We start from the raw sequence: 27,749 nt of genomic DNA, 5'->3' as shown, positions 1-27,749 counted from the left end.
AAACAGAGCATACACCTAAATAAAATAGACGAATACTGCTCTTTCTATAGCCAGGCCTAAAATCGAAAGGAAGAGTATGTGAGAGAGTGAAAGAATCCATGCAAATGCCATGCATTACTAGATAAAAGAGTTCATAAATATCCAACTGAAAAAGAGGCCGTACTAGTTCCTGTGAAGAAAACAGCCCAGTAAACACACACACACACACACACACACACACACACTCTCTCTCTCTCTCTCTCTCTCTCTCTCTCTCTCTCTCTCACGTTAGTTGCTTGGTTAATTAGTTTTGTTGTCTGATCTGTTTTAAATGCAGAGCCCACGAATTATTATAAATTAAATTGTTGATTCGCTTCAACGACCACTGTGGACTTGGCTAATCTCATGGTAAAATTCTGTTCGCATTCACACAGAAGCACCACCATTAAGAGCCGATATAAGGAACCCAGGGGGACATTGTTAATCATACTTTCCAGCCTAAATACTCATTTAGGTGTCTCAGCTTACTGATTTAAGCATCAGAACTATCTTTCCTGTAAACACTAGAAACGTAGATCTTAACATATTTATCATTCTAACCTAAAAGAGGAAGAAATTGAAGAGGTTTACCTTTACGTTTACGAGGTAATGAACAAATTATTTTATGAAGATGACATCCTACGCAATCAGATCTCACACACACTCACACACACACACACATACACACACACTTCTAACTAATGAAAGGGTCAAGCAAAGTGGTGAAATAGAAGGTTAACACACAAAAAGCAGCTGGCTAGATGCACATTAATAAGGAAGACTGTGAAAAGGAAATCATTATCATTTACAGCGGCCCCAAATGCACAATATACTTAGCAAGCAATAACCTAACTTAGTCATATATATTTGTTTGAGATACAGAAATATTTCTCCCCCAAATATATGTCAAACCCAAGATGCTGCTTGCTACACATGGTAAATGAGTGTACATTAGAAGGTCAATGAAAGTAGGTCAGAAGTTCTCCTTAAGGGCATCTAGAGAAACCACATGGTATGATCTGACTCACCCCAAGTAGGGCCCACTCCCTTCTAATACTGTTCCCTTGAAGGGGAGCCCAAAGGCAAACCTGGGACCACACAAGGATGACTAAGGTTAGGCCACTATTTGAGTCTGAGCTCCGCCCATCTTGCCCCATATGTCCTCCTATCCCTCCCGGAACCATTGCGTGTACACCCCTAGGTCGCCCCCCCCATTGCTTGTATTGCCTCTGCAACAACCCCGTTCTCATGACAAACATTGTTATCCGTAACCAGAGGGCTTGCATGTGCCCAAAGATATATACACTCTGGTTAGAAATAAAACCTCATGCTCTCTCTCCTGCCCACTGGCCCACATCTCCATGTGGACCACCAAGAGGAGCTGAGGTGAGCATCCTATCATGTCTGACTTCTTCATTTTACCCTCTCTGTCCCATCTCTCCCTATCCCCCATGATTTTACTATAATCTTTATGTATCTTAACCGTACAATTGCGCCTTCCGAATCCATGATTAGTTGTCGGGGGCTGGCTACCCCCATAGAGCAGGACAACTATAAAATATTACTGCAAATTAACAAAAACAAATGGAAAAAATCATACTTATGGCTTGGAAGACTTAATACTGTGGATCACCAATACTACTGAAAGCACTCAATAGGTATAATGTGATCATGTTCCAAATTCAACATCTTTCTTCAATTCAAGCTAAAAATAACAAAGAAGAATTGATGCATTTGAAATACGGTGTTAGGAAAAATACTGAAAGTACCACAGAGTGAGTGCTAAAAGAACAAGCCTATTTGTCTTGGAAGTTGTACATCAAAAATAGCATTTATTTCTATTTTGAGGTCGGATGCTCAAACAATGGATACAGCCATAAGGGAAAACCAGCAAAAGCGTGCCTTTAGCACACAAGGTTGTTGAGCTCCCAGCGGGCAGCTAGAATGCAGCAGACGCTGGTGCTGAGTCTGCTCTATGAAGAACTGGAGCCTCCATCCCTTTGCATGCCTTTGCAGCTGACAATAAACGAGTGGAGCAAATGAACACATCCTACCTAGCCTTGCTCAAATCTCCTTCCCTGAGCAAAGCAAGTCACCATGTTAAGCCACAAATGACTAGAACAAGATATGAAATTGAAAAGGAGAGACACTGGCTAATAAGCCAACACACTAGTTCAGATTGTGAAAATTAATTTGGTCCCGTAGCATCGTTTTTGAGATGGTCACTTTCCCACAGTGGCTTCATGCAATTTTCTGTTCTACGTTTCTTATCAGTCACTATATATTTTTATCCTGATCACTTGGTGAAATTTGGATTTGACTGAACAACAGAATGCAGAGTGCACAGGGTGACAGTAGGTCAGAACTGACTCCTTGGCACCTAACAACACAAAACAAACAATAAATGAAATGAATTAAGAATATAAGCAGTTTTCTATATCATTGGAGTGAGTATAAAATGGAATCATGAGTATTCTTATAATATCCATGGAAAAAGAAAGTTAACAAAGTCACAGATGAAAAGACAATGTAACCAGGAAGGCAAAACAAAGGAATGCTGTGTCCACAGCCAAGAAATGTGGATAGCTCCTGTTAGCTGGAAGAATTAAGGAATAGAATCTCCCCATTAACTATGAAAGGGAGAGAAGTACCGTGGGCCTTTTAATGTTGGCCCATGGATACTGATTTTATATTTATGGGATCCAGAACTGTAAGAGCAGCTATTTCTTTTGTTTTCTCTCTTTTTCTTTTCATTTCAGATCATCTGTATTTTGGTTAGATACATGGTTATCTTTAGATGGGGCCCACCAGCCTTAGTTCAGAATTGGTCCTGTAGAGCTGGCGGGTCAGGTGCCCTGCCAAACTCATTGGGGCCTCAAGTCCACACCAGTTCCTTGAGCTGACCCAGATTGCAGAAGATCCCTGGTGTACACCTGGGGTATGCACCTGTCCCTCATTCCTGCTCCCAGTGCCCTGTCAGGCCCAGGCTGAGGGAGGGGACCTCACTGACACTCCTGATTCCTGCCTGGATAAGAAGTGGAGTGGCAAGAACAGACCCCATGGTGACTCACTGGAAGACTTTACTGGTGGGATTTGTGCACTTTGTGTGTGTGTTGGGGGCGGGGGGGGCAGGCTCACAAGCACAGGGGCAACATTACTTCCCTGGGGTGGGGGGCATCACTGGTGCTTAACCGTTAGGAGCAAGCACCTTCATGCAAGCCTGATGGCCCGTGTGATAAGTACACCTGAGGATCTCCATGCCCAGCAGCCACTGTTGAGGGCTTTATCTATCAATATGTTTTGATTATCTATAACATTATGTATTCTGTAAAGTATCACCAAGAATATATATCTGCAAAAAATCAAAACTCCTTACTAACATTTCAGGAGAACACCTGTCTGAGGAGAAGCTATAGCTTACATAATGGGGTGTTTCTGGGGTCTTAAAGCTGGTCACAACCAGAGATGCGACAGTTGTCACAGGACATTAACATACAAAATGAGCCCCGGGTTTTGCTTATTACACTTCTGTTGACTGGAAGTATAACATTGACAGAAATGTGGCTTCTGTAATTTTTTGATTTGTTTGAATATACTTTTAAGCACAGTAGGAACATCAAAAGAATAGATAAGACTCAGAAGAGTTGTTTGAATTGCATCTTTCTTATTTGTTTGCATATAAATATTCAGTGTGTGCATATCTTTTAGATTTGAGTTTTGTGTTCATTATAAATTAGACTAGAGATGTGATAAAATGTATTGGTATGGTGATATAAGAATTAGTAGCTAAGTTTTCCCATCTCAAACTTTATCAACAGTCAGTATCATCTCATACAAATAAATTAAATTAAAAAATAAAATACATAAATGAATGGACTCACAGCACTAAAAATTATGTACTTCTAAATTGGCTTTGGTCAATTCATTGTAATTCATTAGATTTCTTTCTGTGCCCTGAGTATTTTTTCTTCAAATTAAAAAAAATATTTTACTTGAAAGTTTACAGAGCTTTCCATTCAATAATTCATACATATTTGTTGCACAAAATTAGTTGTCTTTCCCCTCATATGAGAACATTCTTCTGCTTTGCTCCTGAGATGGCTTCTTTCCTGCCCCTATCTTATAAAGTTTGTTCTCTGCAAATAATTTTCTTAGTATCATACAGCTTTTCATTCCAAGGAGAATGCTCCTCAAAGTGTAACTTCATTTTGCAGATGTTGCTGTTTAGCTGCAGCATGCTTCCTGGAGTTTATTCAGATCAGGTTTTGATCACTATCTAAGGCATATAAGCTAGGGAGTTCGCCTCATCTTCACTAGATAAATATGGTCTTTTTAATGATTTTAAATATCACTCTACATTGATCCCCATTCAACACGGCCAGCTGTGGCAGCCAGGCACCATCTAGTTCATCAGATGTGTGGTCTTTGCAACTTTCTTTGCTACCGATCAGAAGGTATTATCATATTGCGATGGCAGTTTGCTAGCTTTCAAGACTCCATTCACTGCTGACTACAGTACAGCATAGAACCATTGTTCTTGTGAACTATGTTTGCCGCCTGATTTTACCTATACTTTTCATACCATGGCCCCAGCCTTTATGTCCAGTGCCTCCTTCCAACAACATGCTTGTTTATGATGAACAAGCTTTCATAAATGTGCCCTATGCTTTCTCTCTGATAACATGGGTATATTTAAAACATAAATATAAGCATATACATTTTTTATAAACATGTTTGATGGATATATATATATATATAGATCCCATGCCAAACCTCCATATAATCCTGTTCATCTAGCCTCACTTGCTCAATTTGCATGTCTCTTGATGCATTCAGTCATGAACTATTGCTTGTTATTTCTGACATTGCAGGATTGAGAACATGATAGTATTTTCCTTTGTTGCCTGTAACTCTTGTATACCTCTCTGTGCCTTCCATTGCATTAATGATTGTGTGCTAATCTACCATTAATTTCGTGGATGTATATTTATATATATATTTCATACAATCCTTAACTTTGTTAGTAATTACCATAAGAATGTCTAGCTCTTAATAAAATGCAATTTATTTATAATTTTTACTATTCTTGACTAGCTAGAAGAGGGTTTGACTTGTTGGATTCTAACTTATTAATGTGCATCAATTCTCTGGAATTTTATATGGGAGGTCTGTTACCAAAGCCAAGTGATATGAAGGATGGTAGGTTAATTTTTAAGGCTAGTATCTTAGTCTGGGTTATCTGCATAAACAATTTCAATGGAACTTATATATGTATAAATGCAAAAGCTTTTCTCGAGGAAATAGCTCTGGCAGTTGTAGAATCTGGCAAGCTCCAAATCTGCAGGTGAGATGTCAGACTTTTCCTGACTTCCAAAGCTGCAGTGCCTGATGAACTGGGGGTCAGCAAATCAGACAGCAGGTTGCTGGTAGACGTGAGTGAGTGCAAGGGCAGCAAGTAAGATGCAAGGCTGCTGCTGACTTGCAGAATCAGCTTCCACAGTAAGCTGCTGGCCCAAGCCCCAAGAACCAGATGACAAGCTACATGAGGAATGCAGACCTAGCAAAGATCAGGTGACATTTCCAGAATGTCCACATACTATGAGGGGGCACCCCTCCAAAATTGGGGCTACTCTCCGTTGCGCTTAACATATTTTTAGTACATTTGTCAAAACTGCAATTCCATTCTTGGAAACAGTTTTCAAATTCATCTGTGTGGAGAGCTGAGAGCACCTCCTTCTTTTATTTCTTCACCTCTTCTGTGCTGTAACACCGCTGTCCTTCCATGTCCCTTTTCCTTCGCAGAAACAAAAAGTCACAAGGAGCGAGGTTAGGTGAGTAAAGTGTGTGGGGTAAAAGATGTATGCTGATTTTTGCCAAAAAGTGGTGTACTGCGATGACTGTGTCAGCAGGTGCATTGTCATGGTGGGGAAAACAGTACCCCAGGTGCCACAAAGCAGGACTTTTTTGGCCACACATTGTAGTGTAATTTTTTCCCCAGAACCTCTAAATAGAAAGCTTGATTAACAGTCTGACCTGGTGGTATGAACTCCAAATGCACTATCAGTTGACATTTTTGTTGCTTAGGAAGTGCTGGGGGTCCAGAATGAGCTTTGTCATCAATCAACATCTCACCTTTTTTGAAACAAGAAAGACACTGTAAACTTTGAGTTTTTCCCAAAGTGCTGTTCTTGTGAGCTGTGTTCAACATCACAACAGTTTCTATGGCATTTTTTCCTGAGCACAAAACAAAATTTCACAGCTGCACGCTCATCTTTTAAGTAAGCCGTCACCAAAAATGGGGTTTGAGTGAAACTGCTTTTTTAAAAAAATAAAATTTTATCTTATTGGGGACTCTTATACTTCATACACAATCCATACATATATCCAGTGTATTAAACACGTCTGTCCATAAATTATCATCAACTTTTTCAAAACATTTTCTTTCTACTTAAGGCCTAGGTATCATTGCTCATTTTTTCCTCCCTCTCCAACCCTCCCTCCTCCATGTCCCCTTGAAAATTTATAAATTCTTCTTATTTTTCTTTCATGTATTACACTGACTGCTGTCTCCTTGCACCCACTTTTCTGCTGTCTGTTTCCCTGGGAGGGGGCCATATGTCAATTATTGTGATCAGGTCTCCGTTAACCCCTACCCTCCTAGTATCACTGCTCCCCTTATTGGTCCTGTGGGGTTATCTGTTCTGGATTCCCTGTGTTGTAAGCTCTTATCTGTAGCAGTATACATGTTCTGGTCTAACCAGATTTGTAAGATAGAATTAGGGTCATGATAGTGGGGGTGGGGGTGGGAAGCATTAAAGAACTAGAGGAAGGTGGTATGTTTCATCACTGCTGTACTGCACCCTGATTGGCTCATTTCTTCTTTGTGGTCCTTGTGACAAGAGGTGTCCGATTGTATACTGATGGGCTTTGGCTCTCCACTCTTCCCTACCATTCATTCCCATTGATATGTTTTTTGTTTGGTTTTGTTTTGGGTCTTTTATGCCTGATACCTGATTCCATCAATAACTCATGATCACACAGGCTGGTGTGCAGCTCCCATGTGGGCTTTGTTGCTTCCCAGTTGGCTGCTTGTTTATCTTCAAGCCTTTAAGATGCCAGACGCTATATTTTTTGATAGCTGGGCACCATCAGCTCTCTTCACCACATTTTCGTATACACCCATTTTGTCTTCAGCGATCATGTCAGGGAAGGTGATCATCACAGAATGCCATGTTAGTAGAGTAAAATGTTCTTGCATTGAAGGAGTACTTGAGTAAAGGCCCAATGTCCATCTGTTGTCGTAATACTTTATAAATAAATGTGTACATAAATCTATTTCGCTGTCATTATATATAAATGTATTTACACATACACATGCCTGTATTTAGACCTCTATAAATGTCCTTTGCCTCCCAGTTTTTATCTCTATTTACTTTTACTTTCCTCTGGTCCTACTATTATGTTCGTCCTTCATTTGGGTTTTAGTAATTCCTCTGGGCTACATTGCTCTTGATCAAGATTCCCCCACCTCCCCCAATCATCACTTATTCTTTCTTGCCTCCCTTTGTTGGCACCCCCTTCCTTTCCCCCACATCCCCCTTTCCCACATCCTCCCAGAACCATCGATCTCATTGTTCTCTCCTCCTTATTGTTCATCCTGCCCATCTTGTCCAGATAGACATGCATAGACAATATGCGCAAAAACTAAGCAAAGCAAAACATAACAAAGACAGAAGATAAAACATAAATCAACAATTAATACAATGAAACAAAAATTTTTAAATTAAAAAGTAACAGCAAACAATGAAAAGCCCTCAAACAGTTCCATGTCTGTCCATTGACCTTTATGAGTGTCTTCCAGGTGAGTCTGCTGTGGTGCCAGGCCTGGCCCCAAAGTCCACCTTTGCATTCCCCGGGGACTTCATTGCTGTGCTACCCTTGCTGCTCCACGGCACACCCTTAGTGTTTCACCCTCTGTGGTGAGGCTGGATTGGGCACATGTCCTGCACCATGTCCCCAGTGCTGTTCCCCTTAGCAGTATGTGTCAATGAGAGAGTGTCATGTCTCATGGTGGGGCTAGCCCTGTGATGCTCTCTGTGCATTGGCTGCTCAGAGCCAGAATATTGTGCTGTGGGCTTGGTGGACCGGGGTGTATTCCACTCTCTCTTTTTGCCTCTTTGTTTGCTCCTGATCAGATGCAAAAATCCTTAACACAATCCTGGCCAAGAGAATACAAAAGTATATAAAATAAATAATGTCCATATCCAAGTGGGATTCACACCCGGAAAACAGGAATGGTTTCACATACGAAAACCATTAGTACTATTCTCCACATTGAAATGAAAAATTATAAGAACCACATGATAATGTTGATAGATGTGGAAAAAGCATTCAACAATACCCAACACCGATTTTTATTTAAGACACTCAAGAAGATTAGGATGGAAGGAAAGCTCCTCAATATAATACAAGCTACATATGAAAAACCAACAGCAAATGTGGTAGTCAATAGAGAAAAGGTGAAAATAATCCCTCTGAAAAAGCATACCAGACAAGGAAGCCCCTTGTCCCCAGTTGTATTTAACATTGTATTGGACTTCCTAGCTAACAGTATAAGGCAAAGAAAAGACATCGAATGTAGTAGTCTTGGGAAGGAAGAGGCGAAACTCTCATTATTCACAGATGATATGATTTTATATATGAAAAAACCTCACAAACTCCACAAGGGGAGTGCTAGAAGCAATAGAGGAATATGGCAGAGTGGCAGGATACAAGACAAACAGACAGGAATCTATTGGAATGCTCTATACATGGGACAAGACCATGGAAGAGGAGATCAAGAAGGTAGTTCTCTTCATAATAACCAAGCACAAATTGAAATATCTAGGGATATATCTGACTAAAAAACTGAAAGATTGAAAAAAAAGATTTGTATGAGGAAAACTACAAAACACTCTTACAAGAAACCAAGAATGACCTCAACAAATGGAAGGATATCCCATGCTCATGGATTGGAAGATGCAATATAGTAAAGCCGTCAGTTCTGTCCAAGGCAGTGTATAAGTTCAATGCTATCCCAATACAAATATCATCATCTTTCTTCAAATAATTGGAAAAACTAAATACCAACTTCATATGGAAAAGGTAGAAACCAAGAATTAGCAGAGAACTCTTTAAGAAGAAGGACAAAGTGGGAGGGCTTGCTTTACCGGACTTTAGCAACTATTATGCAGTCACAGTGGTCAAAACAGTATAGTGTTGGTATAATGATAAATATTCAGACCAATGGAAAAGAACTGAAAACCCAGAAATAAAAATATCAGCATACAGACAACTGTTCTTGGATAAGAACAAAAAACAAACCAGATATTGGAAAAGGTCTTCCCTCTACTTGGCTACTATGAGAAAAATCACACCATGGAAAGGACTACATCATATCAGATCTCATCTTGAAGGATGACTACATCATAGTTGCTGAACCACTAAAAACCATGGCCCATCCAACGTGACATCCAACCTTAACCATCAGAGGTTGGGACTTGGAAACAGTAGAAATCACAATAAGGTAACTAGCATTCCATTCTAAGGATGTGTGAAAAAAAAACAGCTAGAAATTGGGTTTGGGTTATCCGTCTAACGTTCAAAATTTAGATTTCCTAATTCTATGGCCAACATATTATAACACAAGAGGTTCAAGTAAAATATAGTTAACATTCATTTATTATCTTTTTTGTTATGTTTTAATGTCCAATAAAATATTCACTTTGGATGTATATATGAACACAGCATTGGGATCCTTTCAGATTATTTTATTAAGTATTTTATACTAGATTTACTGAAATAATGATTAGTCTCCATAAAATGCCATTACCTGTAAGAGATCTCACTATAATTTATTGCATATTCTACCTTGTTCTTAGGTATAAATATGCATTGATTTTAATGCCAGTATTTGTATTCATAATGTTAACTCTATTGTTTGGGACTTCGTTGCTAGTAATATGTTAGAAGGTTTTCTTTCTTTCAGTAGGACATACCACTAATTAAAGTATGAAGGAATGTCAAAAACTTGCTGTAAAATCATATAAACCTTTATTAGACAAAAGTATGGAAATGTGAAACTACTGTGGTTTGACACATGCTCCATCTAAGCTCATACATTTTTGATGGTGGAGTTTCTACCTCTAGCTCTTCCCTGAAGAATTCTGGGCTCTTTCATTTGCACCATATAAATGGGCAGTCTGGACATTCCTACCAAAATGAAATGTTGTTCTTCTTTGTTCTCTGATTTGGGGGGAGATAATATAGGATTCATGAAATAAGGTTTCCCAGTGAAACTCCGCTAGGAAAGCTTCTGCTAAACTTTAAAAAGGAGCAAGTATCTTGTCCTAATAGAAAAATATTCCTAGAAACAAATTTCCTGATGTTTTCTTCTCTAATGCAGTTTTCTGTTTTCTCAATAATGCTTCATAATAAGACCTTGTGACCATCTTCAGTCCTTCAAGTAAAATTATGTGAATTATCCCTTTGACATCACAAAACAAAGTGTCACTAGGACTTTCTGAGCTGACTTCTCTCCCTTGGATTTAAGCAGCCAGCAGATCTCAAAAGCCACGGTTTTAAGGAACTCTAATGAGACCAAGTTAAATGTATTACAACTGAGAGAAACTGTCTGCAGCCTTTCACTGCTCATGTCATTCTTAAACATATATATTTGTTTTTAATTTATATGTGCATGATCTGGAACCATAATAGTAATACTTTTTGACTTACTCTCTGTGGTAGTTACATAATCTCAGGTCAACTTGAGGGTATTAAGAGTGAAGGAGCGCAGTCTAGCCTGTCAATCAGACCACAGCCTGATGAGACTCCTTGTGGGCATGGCTTTCTCATGAGGATTCTGGGAAATTCCTCTTTCTCCCTGGTGATGGGCTACACTCTCCCCCTGCCTTGGAAACAAGCCATACAAGTAGACTGTAATGGTTAATTTTATTGCACCAACTAGGTTTCCATAGGAACACGTTGGTGGAGTGTTATCTGGTTGCAGCTTGATTGGAAGGCAATGAGATAATTAGCTTGCTAAGGCCTGCCCCCTTCCCTCTTCCTCCCTGGTGATCGAACCAGAGTCATTCCTTTGCCTCAACTGTGTGCTGTGCTACTGTGGGTCGAGCCAACCCATGGATTGTGTCACCTTGCTATTGAGTGCTTCCTAGAGCATGAGGATCCCTTGAGACCTGCTTTGCCAAGCTTCTTGAAGATCCACTGGAACTGCTTCAGTTTCCTACACTCATGCACTACTGGCCTCTTCTCTTCTTCCTTTTGTTGCTGCCCCACCCTGCTTGTCTTGCCTGAGGGCAGACTCAGCTGTCTGCTTCCTTGACCTTGGACCAGAAGCCTGTGTTAATTGAAGGAACCTTCAGCAGTATATGAACTGTTCCATGAAAGTGAGTTGAACTGAGCCCTCTGCACTGGCGTGTGAATTAATTAGCTATTATATCCTTCTCACTATATAAACCTATATACTGTATATACTCGAGTATAAACCGACCGGAATATCAGCTGAGCACCTAATTTTACTCCAAAAACTGTATAAAAACTGTGCTGAAAAACTTGGCTCATACACGAGTATATATGATAGATAGGTAAATAGATAGATAGATAATCATAGTGTCCTGGTTTTGTTTCTCTAGAGAACCCTAACACCCAATTTTTCTTTGCAAAGTGATTCTGGTTTTCATAACCTCTTGGTACACTTCAGTATTCAGTATGGTGACCTTGAAAGGAAGCACATTGTTCCCTTTGGCTGCAAACACCTTCTCCTTCAGAGGTCACAGCAAAGTCTTACATTTCATGTCAGACTGATGTCATGTTCCTATGGAAGAATAATTTCCAACATTTGGAGAGAATGGTTATTCTAAATATATAGCTGAAGGAGGTAATGTCTATGAAACATTATTTATAGGTCAAGGGTGTTCTCTGCAGTCTTACAATGCCTCCTGGCACGCCAAGGCTAAGGAGTCCTTGGGTTGTGAGATCAGGTATGTGCATGAGGACTAGCCGAATGTTTGATAGTTACACGCACTAGAGGAGCCTTAAAAAAAAACGATCTGGTAATGTGCTTCTTCATAGTCATAGCCTTGAAACCCTACTGAGTGTCATTCTGCTCTACACACGTGCGGGACCGTGAGCTGGGGTTAGATCAGCTAGTGAGGGCAGGAGATGATCGGGTTGTTGTCGTTTGTTTTTCTTTACATACAGAAGTTGTGGGGGTACACTGAGGAGAGGAGAAACAAAGCAGCAGTTGGCATTATCCTCTGAGACTTTTCACTTCCTGCTAACAGCCCCAACACACACTGCTACTGTAACTGCTCTTTGCCGTTACACGTCTCATGCATTAGTGAAACAACTGCCGCCAAGGACTCTGAGCAGAAAGGATCAGCACTACAAGGGGCATCCACACCTTGGTCTTCTTAGGTGAGCAGCATGTCAACTGTACACACAGCGTAAAAAGCCTGCAGACACTGAACGACATCCCACACAGCCAAAGGGCTCTGCAGGCAAGTGCTCTGTGCAGGCTGTACACACTTGAACAGATCCTAGTCTGATGAAAGTTCACTTGAAGCTGAAGGAAGAAGTTAATGAGTAGGTAGAAGAAGAGTCAAAAAACCTAAACATCTCATGCTTTTCATATCAGCCAAACATTTTATATCAGCTTACTAGCCTGCAGAAGTAAGGAGGTATTTTTCTACCAGCTGAACCAAAACACGGTAGTAGAACCTGGCAGCTTTATGTGATCATGCTCCAATTACAGTAGGCAGCTTCGACTACAGCAATCACTGCATTAAAAAAAACTGTAGGCGAGAAAACAACGCATAACTGTGTTTCTCTATTTCGCTTGTGATGTCGTCAAAAGGTGCGGAAAGGTCATCCTGCAAGAGTCATAGAAGCTGAGCAACTTCAAGGATGTTTATTTGAGGGTGCTTCACTTCTGATGGCACATGGATTCTGAATGAAGTTAGAAGAGCTTGTAAAACATGACCTGAGGCACGCAGAATGAAAAGAGAAATGTTTACAAAGTAGACGGAGGTTGAGGTAAAGGAAATGGTGTCCGACCACAGAAATGCTGACAGCTTTTCCTTCTACCCTGTTTCCCCAAAAATAAGACTGTGTCTTTTTTTTCAATCTTTTTATTGGGGCTCATAAGGCTCTTATCACAGTCTGTACATACATCAATTGAGCAAAGCACCCTTATACATTCGTTGCACTCGTCATTCTCATAATTCACCTTCCACTTGGGTTCCTGGAATCAGCTTGGTTTCCCTTTTTTTCCCCATCCCCCTCCCTCCCCAATCCCACCCCTGGTCCCTTGATAGTTTATAAATAATTATTATATGTGTCTTATATTAATTTTGGCACCCAAAGATGTGCTAGGTCTTATTTTCAGGGGATGTCTTATTTTTCCAGGAAGATGAATACAGTACACATTCATTGTTTCTTGTTTTATTAGAAGAGACTTCGCAGTTCCTGTCTGCTCCTGCTACGCTGTGGCCAACAGTGAGCTGCATGGCAGCACTCGCCGCTATGGTCCAGAGTTACCGTAGCTTCAGGGGGGGCCTTATTTTCGGGAAGGTCTTATTTTCAGAAGACCGCCTTATATTTCAGTGAGAGGCAAAACTGTAAGTAGGTCTTATTTTCGGAGGATGTCTTAATTTCGGAGAAACCAGGTAACACCGCTTATACGTTCTCAGGCTCTATGATGCAAACATGTTTGAAACCAAAGAAAAATCAATGAGTTTAATAAGATGTGGACTTCAACACAGTTAAGGCACATAGGTGGCACAGTGAAAGTGCTGTGCTATTATTAACCGACGGCAAAATTAGATAGGTTTATAAAAAATTCTTTATACAATTTTGAATATTAATTAAAATAGATGAAAGGAGAATAACTTAAAAATATTTCTACTAGACACAAGTGCTATGATTTAAAAAATTAATTCATCTTAGATTTCTGAAGGCATATACATATATGTATAATATTAACTTTTTATTATCTGATTAAAATGGAAATAAATCCTTATTCTAGAATATTTGAGAAAGTTAAAAAAATTGGTTAGACATAATCGTGCCTCCCACTTTATATATTTCCTTATAGTTTTTTTGCTATTGTCTCATATTTAATTTAATGTATTCTAAAGATATTTAAGAATAAAATTGATTGATTCTAGACAGATGATTAAAAATAAGACTTGCTAATTGTGTTAGGCCAGTGTGTTAGCCCGGGCAAACAAGAGAAACAAAATCACAGACACTCATGTGTGTATAAGAGTTTTAGATACAAGAGCAAGTGAATATTGAGAAACATCCCAGCCCAGTGCAGATCAAGTCCATAAGTCTGATATTACTCATATGTCTGGTACCAATCTACGAATTCCTCTTCAGACTCATGAAACATGCCAGTGATGCCCAATGCAGGAAGATAACAGGCTAATGGGTGGAAAGTTTTATGGGTCCAGTGGTGGTAGAAACATCTCAGCGCCAGTAGGGGTCTCCATGTTACTCCTCCAGCTCCAGAGATCTACAGTAGCTCCATGTGTCATGTCTGCAGGAATGTCTCTCAAGTAGTGAGCATGTGTCCTGCCTCCAGCAAGCTAATTATCTCCTTAGTACCTTTATATGAGGTCATCAAACTGTGACCTGATGGACAGGCTAAACTCTACTCCTTTACTCTTAAGTCTCAAATTGACAACAGATTATGTAACTACCACAGCCAGGTTGTCTAGAGCAAGGTTGGCAAACTGCAGCTCTCAAGCGCAGCTCTCAAGCTCTCTATGGCTCTTTCTGTATGTACATGTGGCCCCAATTTATAAAACTAAAAATTTATAAAGGATATTGTTCAGCTGATGGTGATTTCATTTGTTTATAGAAGTATATTCATAGGTCTTGAATATTTTGTAAGTTGAGTGAGAATAGGATTGGTTCTTCCATTTTAAAAGTTGGCCAAACCCTTGTCTAGATAAACTAATACAAAGAACTTTTTACCAACAAGTAACCTGATAGCAAAAGAAGCATCCCAGCCCAGTCCAACTCGCTGGGGGGGGTGGGGGGGCTCTTCAAACTCATGTACCTGAGGCCAACAGGTGAAGTCGGAAGCAGGGAGACCACACACTGGTGGGTGCAGACTTCCGTGGACTGAAGGTATGGGGACATGACAGGGCGCCTGTAGTTGTTGGCATCTAGGGGCCCCTCAGGGCAGCAGACATCAAGTCTTAGTGAAGTCCCAGCAAAGAAGAAGGTAAAGTGACAGCGAGAAGGCAGTTCCCAGAGTCTCTCATTATCATACAATATTGTTCCTTGATGGGGCAAACATTTTGATTATTTTGTTCGACATATTGTTGCTGTTAGGTGCTTTTGAGTCAGTCCGGAGTCACAAAGATCCTCTGTCCATCAGAGTGAAATCTTACCAAGTCTGCGTTATACTATTATTCTTGTGTTTGAACCATCGATGTGGTCATTGTATCCATCTGTCTTGTTGAAGGTCTTCCTCCTTGTCACTGTCCTACTACTTACTGCGTATTATGTCCTTCTCTAGGGACTGGTCTCCCGGACAACATGTCCACATGATGTGAGACAGAACCTTGCCATCCTTGCTTCTAATGAGCATTTTGGCTATGCTTCTTCCAAGACAAATTTATTTATTCTTTCAATAGTCTTCACAGCATCATAATGCAAATGCATTGATTTGCCTTCAGTCTTCCCTGTTCAATGCGCAACTTTCAATGCATATGATTAGTGGTAGGATTCAGCCAGTTCACACCAGCTCAGCGGAATGGACATCTAATTTCTCCGTTGAGATGGGTTAACTGGCTGTTCAAATGAGAATTGTATTCAGGATTCCCTCTAAGATGACGACTGAGCAGATGCTGGAAACCACATAATTACATTTCCTACTCTTTTTTTAATGCTCCTCTGTGCAATAGTGTACTGATATCACGTCAAAGTAATAAACTTCCTTTTGGTATATCATTTTTTAGTACTTAAACTGTCCTTAAGAGAGCAAAGCGGTTGTTAAATTATTTGAGTTCCACTACTAAGTATGAGGTCGTTGAGAATACCAGGGCCTTGGTCAGGTGCAATCCAGTGATCAAAGTAACGGCCTTGCTTTCCCTTTCTTTATTTCCGCCTCGGGCAGCAGATGTGCTCAGTGCAGTGCCTCGTGTGATCTCTTGACTGCTGCTGCCACGAGCTTTGATTGTGGATTTGAGGAAGATGAAATCACTGACAGCACCATTTACCATGACGTGAGCGACTGCACTGGTTGTTTGAATTTTGGTTTTCTTTCCATTACATTGTAATCCATCCTGAAGGCTGCAGCCCTTGGTTTCATCAGCACGTGCTTCCAGTCCTCCTCATTTTCATCGGGCGACTGTATATCACCCATTGTTAAAACGTTTTCCTCCAATCCTGATGCCACATTCATCTTCATTTAATCCAGCTCCTCTGATTGTTTGCTCAGCATGCGGGCTGAATCAGTGTGCTGGGAGGATGCAACCAAGACACACCCCTCTCCTAATTTCGAATCATGCAGTGTGCTCAGCATAGCTCTTCTTTTATTTTCTTGCTCAGCAATCCTATTGGAACAATATATCCATTTATGTGTTGCTTAATGATTACTAGCAAGAGTAGGCCCAGACAAACACTCTCTATCTATTTTATAGGATCATGTAACACAATCAGGGGATTCATCTGAATTGGAGGGTAAAGGACGACCCAAGAATCTTAAGTTTACTAAGAACCAGGTGATAACAGTGGGGGAGATAGTAAGAATCTTGTATGAATTAAGTTTAGCAGAAGCTACTGACTACAACTAGCAATACATTTGTCTGAACCCGTGGCTTGAGTTCTCAGTGCATAGCGAAGGGTCTCTTTATCTTTAATGCTTCAATGTTGCCACCCTTCAGATGTTCATTCATATTCATCTTTTCTGAGTTGAGGTATATCTTTACATAATCATTCTCAAGAAATATATCAGTGTTTAAATAATATGTGTTTCAAATAATAGGCTTGAGGCTGAAATTTTGATATTTAAAAAAAATTTTTATCTTAACTATAACCAACAAAATATGTTGTCACAAGTTGATTTCAACTCACATGCCCCTACAGGACACAGTAGAATGGCTCCTTGTGATTCTAAGGCTGCAGTTTTTACAGACGCTCCCTGCTACATATTTTGGTTGTGAAGTAGCTCATGGTTCACACTGCTGAAATTTGGTCACTTCCCTAAAACTTAAAATAACCAATTTCCAGGGAAGGTTCCTTAACTGACTATGTTGAGGGACAATTTACAAATTATAACATATAATGATTTAAAATGTTACTGGATCCATTTTGTTAAATGTAAAGAACCCATATGTACTCTAACCTAAAATATGATCTATGAGGGGGTATCCTCCAAAAAAGGTATTATTTTTCAAAATTGTTTATCTAAAATTTTCTACAAAACAACCCTGTCACCTTCAAAGTACTCTCCATTACACTTAATACATTTATCAAATCTACAATTCCATTCTTGGAAACACTTCAAACTCATCTGTTTGGATGACTGGCAGCACCTCACTCGTTGTTTTTCTTTACCTCTTCTATGTCATCAAATCACTGTCCTTTCATGTCCCTCTTCATTAGCAGAAACAAAAAGAAGTCACACAGAGGGAGGTCAGGTGAGTAAGGTGCAAGAGGCAAGAGAGGCATGCTGTTTTTTGCCAAACACTGGCACACTGAAATGGCTGCATGAGGAGGTGCATTATCATGGTGGCAAAACCAGCCCCACATCTGCCACAAATTAGGCTTTTTTTTTTTTTTTTGCCACACTAAGCTACACTATTTTTTCAGAACCTTTAAAAAGAGCGCTTGATTAGCAGTCTGACCTGGGGGAAGTAACTCTAAACACACTACAAGTCAACATTTGTGTCTTTTCAGGAAGTTCATGAACTTCCAGAATGAGGTTTGTCATCAATCACCATTTCACATTTTTTTGAAATGAAAAAAATACGTGTACTCTTTTGTTTTTCCTATAGCGATGTCCTTGCTCAAGCTGCGTTCAACAGCACAAAAGTTTCGGTGGATTTTTCCCAAGCAGGAAGAAAAATCACACAGCAACACACAGTTCTCTTAAATTGGTCATCACAAAAAACAAGGTTTGAGCCAAATTGCTTTTATGAAAAAATTCTTTGTGAGCAGAGAGCACCTCCCTAGGCAATGTCACTGGGTGCACAGAGTCAGAGAGGGTTGTTCAATGTTCGGCTAGGAAGAAAATTGCATACTATGAAAGCTCAGCCCAGCAGAACTTTGTCCCAGTGTTTTTGGATATTTGCTCTCCAGATATATAACTGAGCAGTCCCCTTCTCTCTATGCCAGGTAGTCAATGATCTGATCTCTATCCCTTGTTATTAGTTTCTAGAAGAACATATATAAAGTCATACGTTATATGATTTTATTGCATAAATTTCTTGTCTCAAGTTGAAGTTCATGTGATTTGTCTACATTAAATTATATATTAGCTGATGATTAGGAGCCCCGGTTGTGTAGTGGTCATGTATTGGCCTGCAAACCACACGTTAGTACTTTGAAACCACCCGTTAGTACTTTGAAACCACCACCAGTCCATGGGAGAAAAATGGAACTTCCTATGCCCGTAAAAACATTACAGTCTCAGGAACTGACAGGGGATGTCTACCCTGTCCTGTAGGGTCACCAAGAGACAAAATTTGCTTGATGGTACTAGATTGATTTGCTTTTTAACTGATTATATAATTTAATATATGTGTGATTTTCTATAAATATATCTATTCCAATGCTTCATTTATTCACCTGCTGAGGGACATCTGGAGTATTTCTAGTATATATATATATATATATATATATATATATATATATATATATATATATATATATATATATATATCATGCATTGTGGATTAGTTTAACTTCCTTGCTCATCTGAGCTTAAGTGTAAGCACATTGCTACAGCATCCTATTAACCTATGTTAATTACAGCCTTCAAACGGCGAGGCTGTTATGTCCTAGGGCACCCTCCCTCTAGGTCTGTACATTTCTGACAATGGTGTGTTCATCCCGCTAAACCTTGCTCTAGTGATCACATGAGGCCTGATAATGGCAAGGTCAGCAGCTGAAAGACACGTCCGTCTGCCCTGCAGGACCAAGATGAGACTTTTCACTTAACGGTTTTCCGTCTCGAAAACCTATAGCAACAATTCTGTAAGGTTCTGAACTGGCACTGCTTTGATGGCAGGGAGTTAATCCTTGCCCACAGGATTGAGCAGTCTTGATATACTCCATCTGTAGTTTGGGTATATCGGATGATATCAACTTGCGTTCCTTTTTTCCCTTTCCTTTTCAGTTTTATTGGCATATAATTTACATATCACATAATGAAATATTTCAATTGTTCAATCATATCAAGGAAAAGTGCGCAATCACCAACACTTCAACCTTAGGGCACCCCGACCCCCCACTGTCCCTTACTAAAATCACATTTCAAATGAGTTGCGCAATCACAATCAGTTCTAGTGCCCCACCTTCATGATTTACTGCGGGATTCCCTTTTCCTCTCTCACACACCCACACCCCTCCATCCTCTGTACCCCCTTGTATCAGTTATTAACATTAAGCTTCTACTCCGCCTGTGCTTCAAAGCTGGGAAACCAAACCGACTATAATAATAACCAAAATTGCATTAAGATGGTGAGGATTAAATCATAGTAGTTGAAAGACAAAATTACAAATAATTGTGGAAAGGAAAAGACCCCTATCAACATTCAAACAGCCAGGGAAGAAATTTTTGTTATGGGACAAGTAAGAGATATGTGCATCCATTACAGACTAGAATCGAGTTCAATCTAGCCATAATCAAGATTACAATGGTCTCTGCCTGATAGCAAGGCTGCTCATGACGCTTGTCTTTGCCTAGAACATATCTGTCATTGGCTCAGTCTGACTACATGCTCTGCAGATGGGTTTGGGGCTCCCACTGTCCCCTATAGCCTTCTACAAATTGGGTGTTCATAATTCTAGCTCTGATATTTTCACCAATTTGGAATTTTGTAATTGTCATCTTTGGATCACACAAGCTGGTGTGCTTCTTCCTTGTATTCTTTTCAATGCTCCTTGAATTCAGTAAATAGAAATAATACGTCCACTGGGCATGCTCTGAGTTGTTTGGTACACAGGGTAAGGTTTCCCAACTAAATTATATGAGACTATTCCTTACTATTTTCAAATACTGAGCAGATGCAGGGTGGTGGAAATAAGGCCACTGCACAACTTTCCCTAGCCTTTTCCTGCCGTGTGATTTTCAGAATCTCTTCTATAAAAATGATCTTCTTGTGTCATTTGAGAAACTATATGAATAAGACGCTTCTTATTGGTCCAGAACATCAGTCATTGTAACATCTGAGCTCACCTCTCTGTCTTGAATTTCACTGGCTGAGTAGATATCCTTGCATGCCGTGCTCTGATTGGCCCTGTTCTCTAGATCATACTGGTACATTCAAGGTGCATCGCTAGTTATGCTTTGCTCCCTAAAATTAGATCACTAGTGTCAATCCTGCTTGAAACACTGACAAAAGATCAAGTCTTTCGGTGAGCTGATCTCCATGTAATGTGTTTGCTTTTGATCCAGTTGCAAGCTTGCAGAGGCCAAAAGATCACTAACACACTACAGCGCTGAGTCCTGTGAAATCCTGGCTCCAGTAGTTATCACCTCCAGGGCCATTCCCACTCTTCTTTCACGGTTTCTGTACTTCCGAATTTCTTGTTGGGATTGGGAGCCCAGTCTGAGTTGCTCTCAACCTTCTCTAAAATGCTGGATCCACGTAAGCAGGACTGTTTTATCTGGAGCAGCCATTCTGTAAACTTGTTGCAAGGCTTCAAAGATTTAGGAAGAGGTCCATTTCAGTTGTGTCAATATTTTGATATTAATTCTGTTCTCAAAAATAGTTTTTTAAAATAACGAAATAAATAATATCCAAAAGCATTCCAAGGAGACTAAGGCATTTGCGTTCCTGTGAGAATTTGTCTACAGCTATCGCCTGGCCACGGAGACATAATTAGGTATGTTTTGTTTAGAATATACTTGTGCACGTGTGATCTGGAATCTTATCAATAAACTCAACTCACTCACTGCCTTCGCGTCAATGCTGGCTCACAGGGACCCTGTGGGTTTCCCGAACTGGAGCTGTTGATGAAAGTAGAGAGCCCAGTCTTCCTCCAGTGGAGCTGCTGGGGATTTGACTACTACACTGCCAGTGCTGCTTATTAGCAATCTATATACATATGCACTACAGTTTATTGAAGAACTCCACTATCTGGAGTTGTTTTTTCCTTTAAATAATCACTTATATTTAGAGAGTATTCATAGAAGGAAGTGTACATTTACCACACATGCTTCATATTCACAGTGCTCTCTAATTTTCATATAAATTCAAGTTTCCATTTGGTATCCTTTCAACTGGAAGAGTATTTTTTAAAATTATTTCTTGTAATGTAGGTGTGCTGGTAACACATTCCTTTACCTTAAAATTATTATGTGAAAAGCTAAGTGGCATCATGCTTTAGATAAGTTTCATTTGGAGTTTTCCAAGCATACTTTCCAGTATTCAAATAGGTAACCGAAAGGTTGGAGGTTTGAGTCCTTCAAAGGAAAGCTGGGGTAATCTACTTCTGAAAAATCAGCCTCGGAAATTCTATGGAGGGTCTTTTTATGAATCAGGTGTGCAGTGAGTCGCAGCTAACTCACAAGGTACTGGTTTGTATTCTCATTTGGAGAAGACATTTTTCTCTGACGATCAGGAGCTCTGGAGGCACAGTGGCTACTCCTTGGGCTACTAAACACGAGGCCAGCACTTTGAAACCATTAGTCAGCAGTTCTCAACCTCCACATGCTGCGACCCTTTCACACAGTTCCTCATGCTGCCGTGAGCTCCAACCACAAAATGATTTTCGTTGCTACTCCATAGCTGTCATCTTGCTTCTGTTATGAATCGGGTGACCTCAGTGAAAGGGCCGTTCAACTCCCAAAGGGGTCATGACCCACAGGTTGAGAACCGCTGCACTAGCTCCTTTATGGTAGAGATGGGAGCTTTTTATATCTGGAAAGAGTTACAGTCTAAGGAACCCACAAAGGCAGTCCTGTCCTGTCCTATGGGGTCCATGTGAGTCAGAATTGGCTCCGTGGCAGCGGGTTTGAGTTTCGTGGTTGATGGTCCTTTGTTTTCTGTAAGGAACTTACCATCTTATCGACCTGCTCCGCTTCCTCTTCATTTTTTATTTCAACAGTTTGTGGTATAACTGTCGCTGGTTTTCTTTGTAATTGTCCTGCTTTAGAGCCTTTTTTGGTTCTTCAATTGTTTATATCATCAAATGAGGGTTTTATGTATTAATTCTTAAAATATGTTTTTCTCCTCGATTTCTATTAAGAAAAATCAGCCATTGAAAATAACAATGGTGCCCGGTTCTAATGTTTCACACACAAGGTGCCAATGAGTGTGACTTTACTCAGGAAACACGCATCTCGTGGTGGAAATAGCTTTCTCTCCTTTGCAGTCTCCTCTCTGAGGAGGCTTCTACAGGAGCTTATCTCTCCTGTATAGGCAACAAATGATGGATGTCCAAGGCACTTCTCCTAATCTTTATTTTTCCCTGTTCTTCGCATTGTCTACGATTTTTTGGTCTCTCTCAAATTTAATATAGCTGTTTTGATGACATCTGTAATCTGATAGAAAAATTCATTGATTTTTCTTCATTTTATTTAGTTTACATTTCAGTTCTATAATATCCATTTGGGTACTTATTGTACACTTCTTAAGCTATTCAAACCATTGAATTTTATGGTTTGTGAATTGGTTTTCCATAAAATTATTAAAAGAAAAAGAAAAATCACTTGTTTCTGATTTTCATGTTCAAAGTTTTAAACTGATATTCCCCATTTGTTACTTCATTAAGATTCTATTTCCTCTAGGTTCTTGAACATATTAGTAATAAATCCATTGACATTCAGCTCACTCTGACTCATAGTGGCCCTATAGGATTGAGTAGAACTACTCCTTAGGGTTTCCATAATTCTTAATTTTTATGGGAGTAGAACAGCATCTTGCCCCCGTGGAATTGCTGGTAGGCTTGGACCAGTGACTCTGGTTAACAGCTCCGTGCTCACCCCACTGAGCCACCAGCCTATCCTTATTTATAAAATAGTTTATTTATAACATCTGTTAAATTATCCATATATGTGTTTTGTTCCTATCGAGTAATTCTTTTTTTCTTATCTTCAAGTCACTTTCTGCTGTTTTTTTTTTACACTGGTTGGCATTTTTAATTGCCTACTGGACACCAGAGTTACACAAAGCAAAGGCTTAGCATTATATTATTTCCGTCTCAAGAGTGACAGTTCAACTGACAGTACCATTACTATAGTCACCTTAAACTTCATCAAGAGAGATCTTTAGCAATAAAAGGTGTTTAATAAGGTCCTCTAACATGAAGGAATTCAACCTTCAAATCTCTCTCCTCTACAGCTGTTTTCAAGGTTCGGTTTCAGAGTTCATGTGTTAGGTTTTAAATGGTTCCACATCTAAAATTAGGCTTTGAAGAATGTCAGCTAATGCCATTGGAGCCCCACATTTATTTAGTTAGTTCGTTCTCTAGTCCTGTGGAGTAGAATGGAAATGTCATCCAGACCTGAATGACCTCGGGTATCTTACTTTGACATTGAACTTCTTATGAGTGACCCTTGGGTAAGCTCTGTTCCAAATATCCCTGTGCATTTGTATCCTAGCACTCACTTAAGGATTGGCAGTGAACCTTCAGCCCAAACTACATGTCCTAACAGTGCCTCTAACATGCACTTTACTCTTCCGGGATGCCCTGTCACAGACTAGCTCATGTGGTCACTTCACACTGCTTACCTTTGCTTGCTAAGCTTCAAGGGACAACAGCGCTTTGTTTGTGAAACACCCTCAGCCTGATGCTAGGACAAACCTGACATTCCTTTGTCAATCAAAGGTGACTTAGTCAATGCAGTCCAAACACGGAATCTGAAACCTTTAAAAGTCTAATACTTCTGAAGAGCAATAGGATTCTTCTAAAAAATGCAAATTACTCTGGGAGTTTAGATTTGCTAAACACAAATGACTAAAGTGGCTTTATAGCTACAAGATTAAATTGCCTGCTGGCATTTCGAGAGTCATGTGGTCCTATCACACGGAGGAAAACCCTGAACCAGACAGGATACTGAAAGAGATATCACTCTGTCTACCAAGCACTTCCTTCCCCAATCCCTCCTGTGATTCTTTACGGTATACAAGCAGGAACCATTCCTTGCGGGTACACACGCTCACCAACCAAATCTCCCGGACCCTCCCTGGGAGTTTCTGGTTCTAAAAGAGAGACTTAGCGGGGTTCTGAAAGCAAAGGTGAACAACAACACTCTGCTACCTTCAAGCGATTGACACGAGCGAGCAACAGGTGCTTCTGCGTAAGAACTGGAAACAGATTCGCAAGGGCAAATAGTCTCCAACAAGGCCGACGGGTTCACCTGTTCCTGGCCTAGGAGATGACGACAAATTCAAGGTTCCAGACAGTTTTCTAAATTTCTTTTGGGGGGGGAAGGGGAAAATGTTTCCAAAATGATTTCAATGGAAGATAGGAAGAATCTGGACTTTTTAAGGAGAAAGAAGCCGTAAGTAGTAGAGTCTGCTCTTTTTCTAGTCCCCGCGCCACGTTTCTTTCCTTCTGAAAGAGAAATGTTCAGGAATTCTGAGGAACACCCTCAGCAAATGTAGCAATTAGCCTAGAAATGTTTCTGTTTTCATTACTACGACCTGATTTATAGCTCTTAACACTGTCGCTAAAGTGTGAGGCTCATTTATTCAGTCAGAAAAATAAACAAACACATAAGCACACAAATTAAAGCATTCCTTAATTAAAAGTATTAAGGAAGAAAGCCTTGCCTAGACTAATTCTTTCCAAAATAATCTTAGAAATCGCTAATTACTGTTTATGAGCCAACGGTTGTAGTGACTGGCTTGGAAACAAAGAATTCTCAAGGTGCACGGAAAATGGACGGATAGGTCACTGCAACGGTGTGAGACAACCCACACCTATCTTAAGATACTTATGTTGGTCAAATATTTTTGAAAAATTTAAGGAAGCATATCAAATTAGAACTGATATCCTCTTGGCAAAAATATTTACCTAATACCTCTCTGTCTCTTTTTAAAAGTTTCTATGACTACTTTTTTTGCCCCTTTTTCTTAATGATCAGGAAACCTGGTGATGTAGTGGTTACTCACTGGCCTGCTATGTGCAAGGCCAGCGGTTCGAAATCACCACCTGCTCTGTAGGAGAGAGACCAGACTTCCTACCAGGATAAGAAGTCATGATCTACGCCAGGGAGAAGGGAACAAAAGAGGAGCTGCTTACCAAGGGCTCAAATAGAAAGTAAATGTATAGAAAATGATGATGGCAAAATATGTGCAAATATACTTGATACAATTGATGTCTGGATTGTTATAAGAGCTTTAAGAGACCCCAATAAAATTACCTTTAAAAAAGAAGAAGAAGAAGGGTCTAGTAAACTCACAGGGGCAGTTTCACCCTGTCCTATAAGGCTGCTGTGAGTTGGAATTGACTGGGCGGCAATGAGTTGCATTGAGTTTCTGATAACACAGCCTCCCTAACAGGGGCTTTCCATATAATCTTGCAATGATCTGAGCACCCTGCTTCCACCAGCCTCCAAACCCCACATACTGAACCCATCCAGGATTCTGCTGGGAAACAATATCTGATTCCACCACAGACTCCAAACCCCACATACTGAACCCATCCGGGATTCTGCTGGGAAACAATATCTGATTCCACCACAGACTCCAAACCCCACATACTGAACCCATCCAGGATTCTGCTGGGAAACAGTATGTATGGGGAAAGAATTGTCACCTACCTGACTAAAATTCCTACTGCCATGTGCCACACACTTGGAATTAGATTTGCTCCTGAGCCATGTTCAATGGGCTCCTCTGGACTGCTGACTGTCCAAACGTATTGGGGGAGTCTAATCATTCCTTTGTGCAAGGCCGTCTCTATTTCAAATATTTGGCAGCTGATCTACCAGTGTCTATCAGAACATCTCGCTACATTTCTCCCATGGGTATGTCATCTCAATCAGATGAAAGTAAAGTTTGTCCCTTTAGATCCGGGCTGGTAAATTGGTGAGCAGAAAACCTCACCAATATTACTATCATTTTGGATCCCATTGACTGCCATGAAATTGATGCTAAGTCACAGCAGTTCTAAAGAGGGTTTCTGAGAATGTTGATCTTTACGGAATTGCAGAGTCCAGTCTCTCTTGGAGAAACTGCTGGGCTTGAACAAAGGACTCCAATGGCCCCAGTAGGGCTTCTGCTCATTTGGAACCACCCCAAGCCCTCTGTAATCAGATTGATTCCTATGCACCATGGCCCTATACGATGTTTTCAAGGCTGTAACTCTTTGTTTTATTCAGTTGAATTTTTACCATTTAAACTTTTATTGACTTATTTTTAAAGTTTTATTGGCACATAAATTACACATCATACAACTCATTAGTTCAATCCCATCAAGAAGAGTTGTACAATCATCACCAGAATCAGTCGAGAACATTTTCTTCATTCTTGTTCTCCTTGTTATTAGCTCCCCATTTCTCTCCAACCTCCCTTGCTGTTCCCACAAGGAACCATCAATCCAGTCACTGTCTATACAGATTTTCCTATCCTGGATTTCATCTACAGAAAAGCATCAGAAAAATAACTAACGACAATAACAAAATAAAACAGCCAAAAACCCCAATTGAAAAGAAAGCAAGGCTCTCTGTTTGAGAACGGTATTATTCACATCCTTCAACTAGGATCACCAGGAGCATAATCCACGTGTGGGCTCGGCAAATGGATTTTGGGATTCCATTCTGATCCATGGGCTTGTGCAAACCAGAGCTCACAAATTCAGCTCTCATGTCATCCCATTCTTCAAATTTGTATTATATTTTTTACATTCCTTGGATCACAAAGGCTGGCGTGCCTCTTTCATGTGAACTTAGTTGGCACCTCACTTAGATGACCACTTGTTTAAAAATAACCTCTCAAGACCCGTATGCTTAAGCCAGTAAGGCCCTATGCTTTCTGATAGCCTGGCACTTTATTCACCAAACTTTATTATAACATCTATATCTTCATTAGTCATAATAACTAATGATACAAGGACTAGGGTAAATCTTTTTAAAAGCAGATAGTGTTGTATAGGACAGTGCTGACGGGATAGTACGAGTGAGCATGTGGTCAACCGTTTAACGCTTACCTGGCAACAGCACCTGAGCACCTTTACTTTGCATTGTACTAATATGTTTCATAAACTCTAATGAAATACTCCTTTATCTCTTTGAAATTGAGTGAATACATCCATATACATTTTTTTAAACTCTAGAACAGGATTCCAAATTCATCCATAGAATTTTATATATTCCAGTAGAGAAAAAATGAGGAGGTAAAATATGTTGAGAATTATATTATACTTTCCCAATTAGCCACACAATAGATCTTAGCATAGGCCCAAGACAATTTCCTGTATTCAAGAGATCAGTGTTTTTTTTGTGTCAACAAAGCTTATATCATTAGAGTAGAAAAATTACC

The 27,749-nt window shown here is 39.9% G+C and overlaps 1 protein-coding gene across 1 annotated transcript in view; it reads right to left on the bottom strand.

Annotated features, from left to right (window-relative positions):
- The window catches only part of SNTG2 (syntrophin gamma 2), a 553,256-nt gene that overhangs the window by 224,051 nt on the left and 301,456 nt on the right, over window positions 1–27,749 (bottom strand). The window lies entirely within an intron of this gene.

The sequence above is a fragment of the Tenrec ecaudatus genome, chromosome 8 (assembly GCF_050624435.1).
Source record: "Tenrec ecaudatus isolate mTenEca1 chromosome 8, mTenEca1.hap1, whole genome shotgun sequence".
Taxonomy (NCBI): domain Eukaryota; kingdom Metazoa; phylum Chordata; class Mammalia; order Afrosoricida; family Tenrecidae; genus Tenrec; species Tenrec ecaudatus.
The sequence above is the reverse complement of the archived record's forward strand: the minus strand, read 5'-3'. Positions and strand labels throughout refer to the sequence as shown.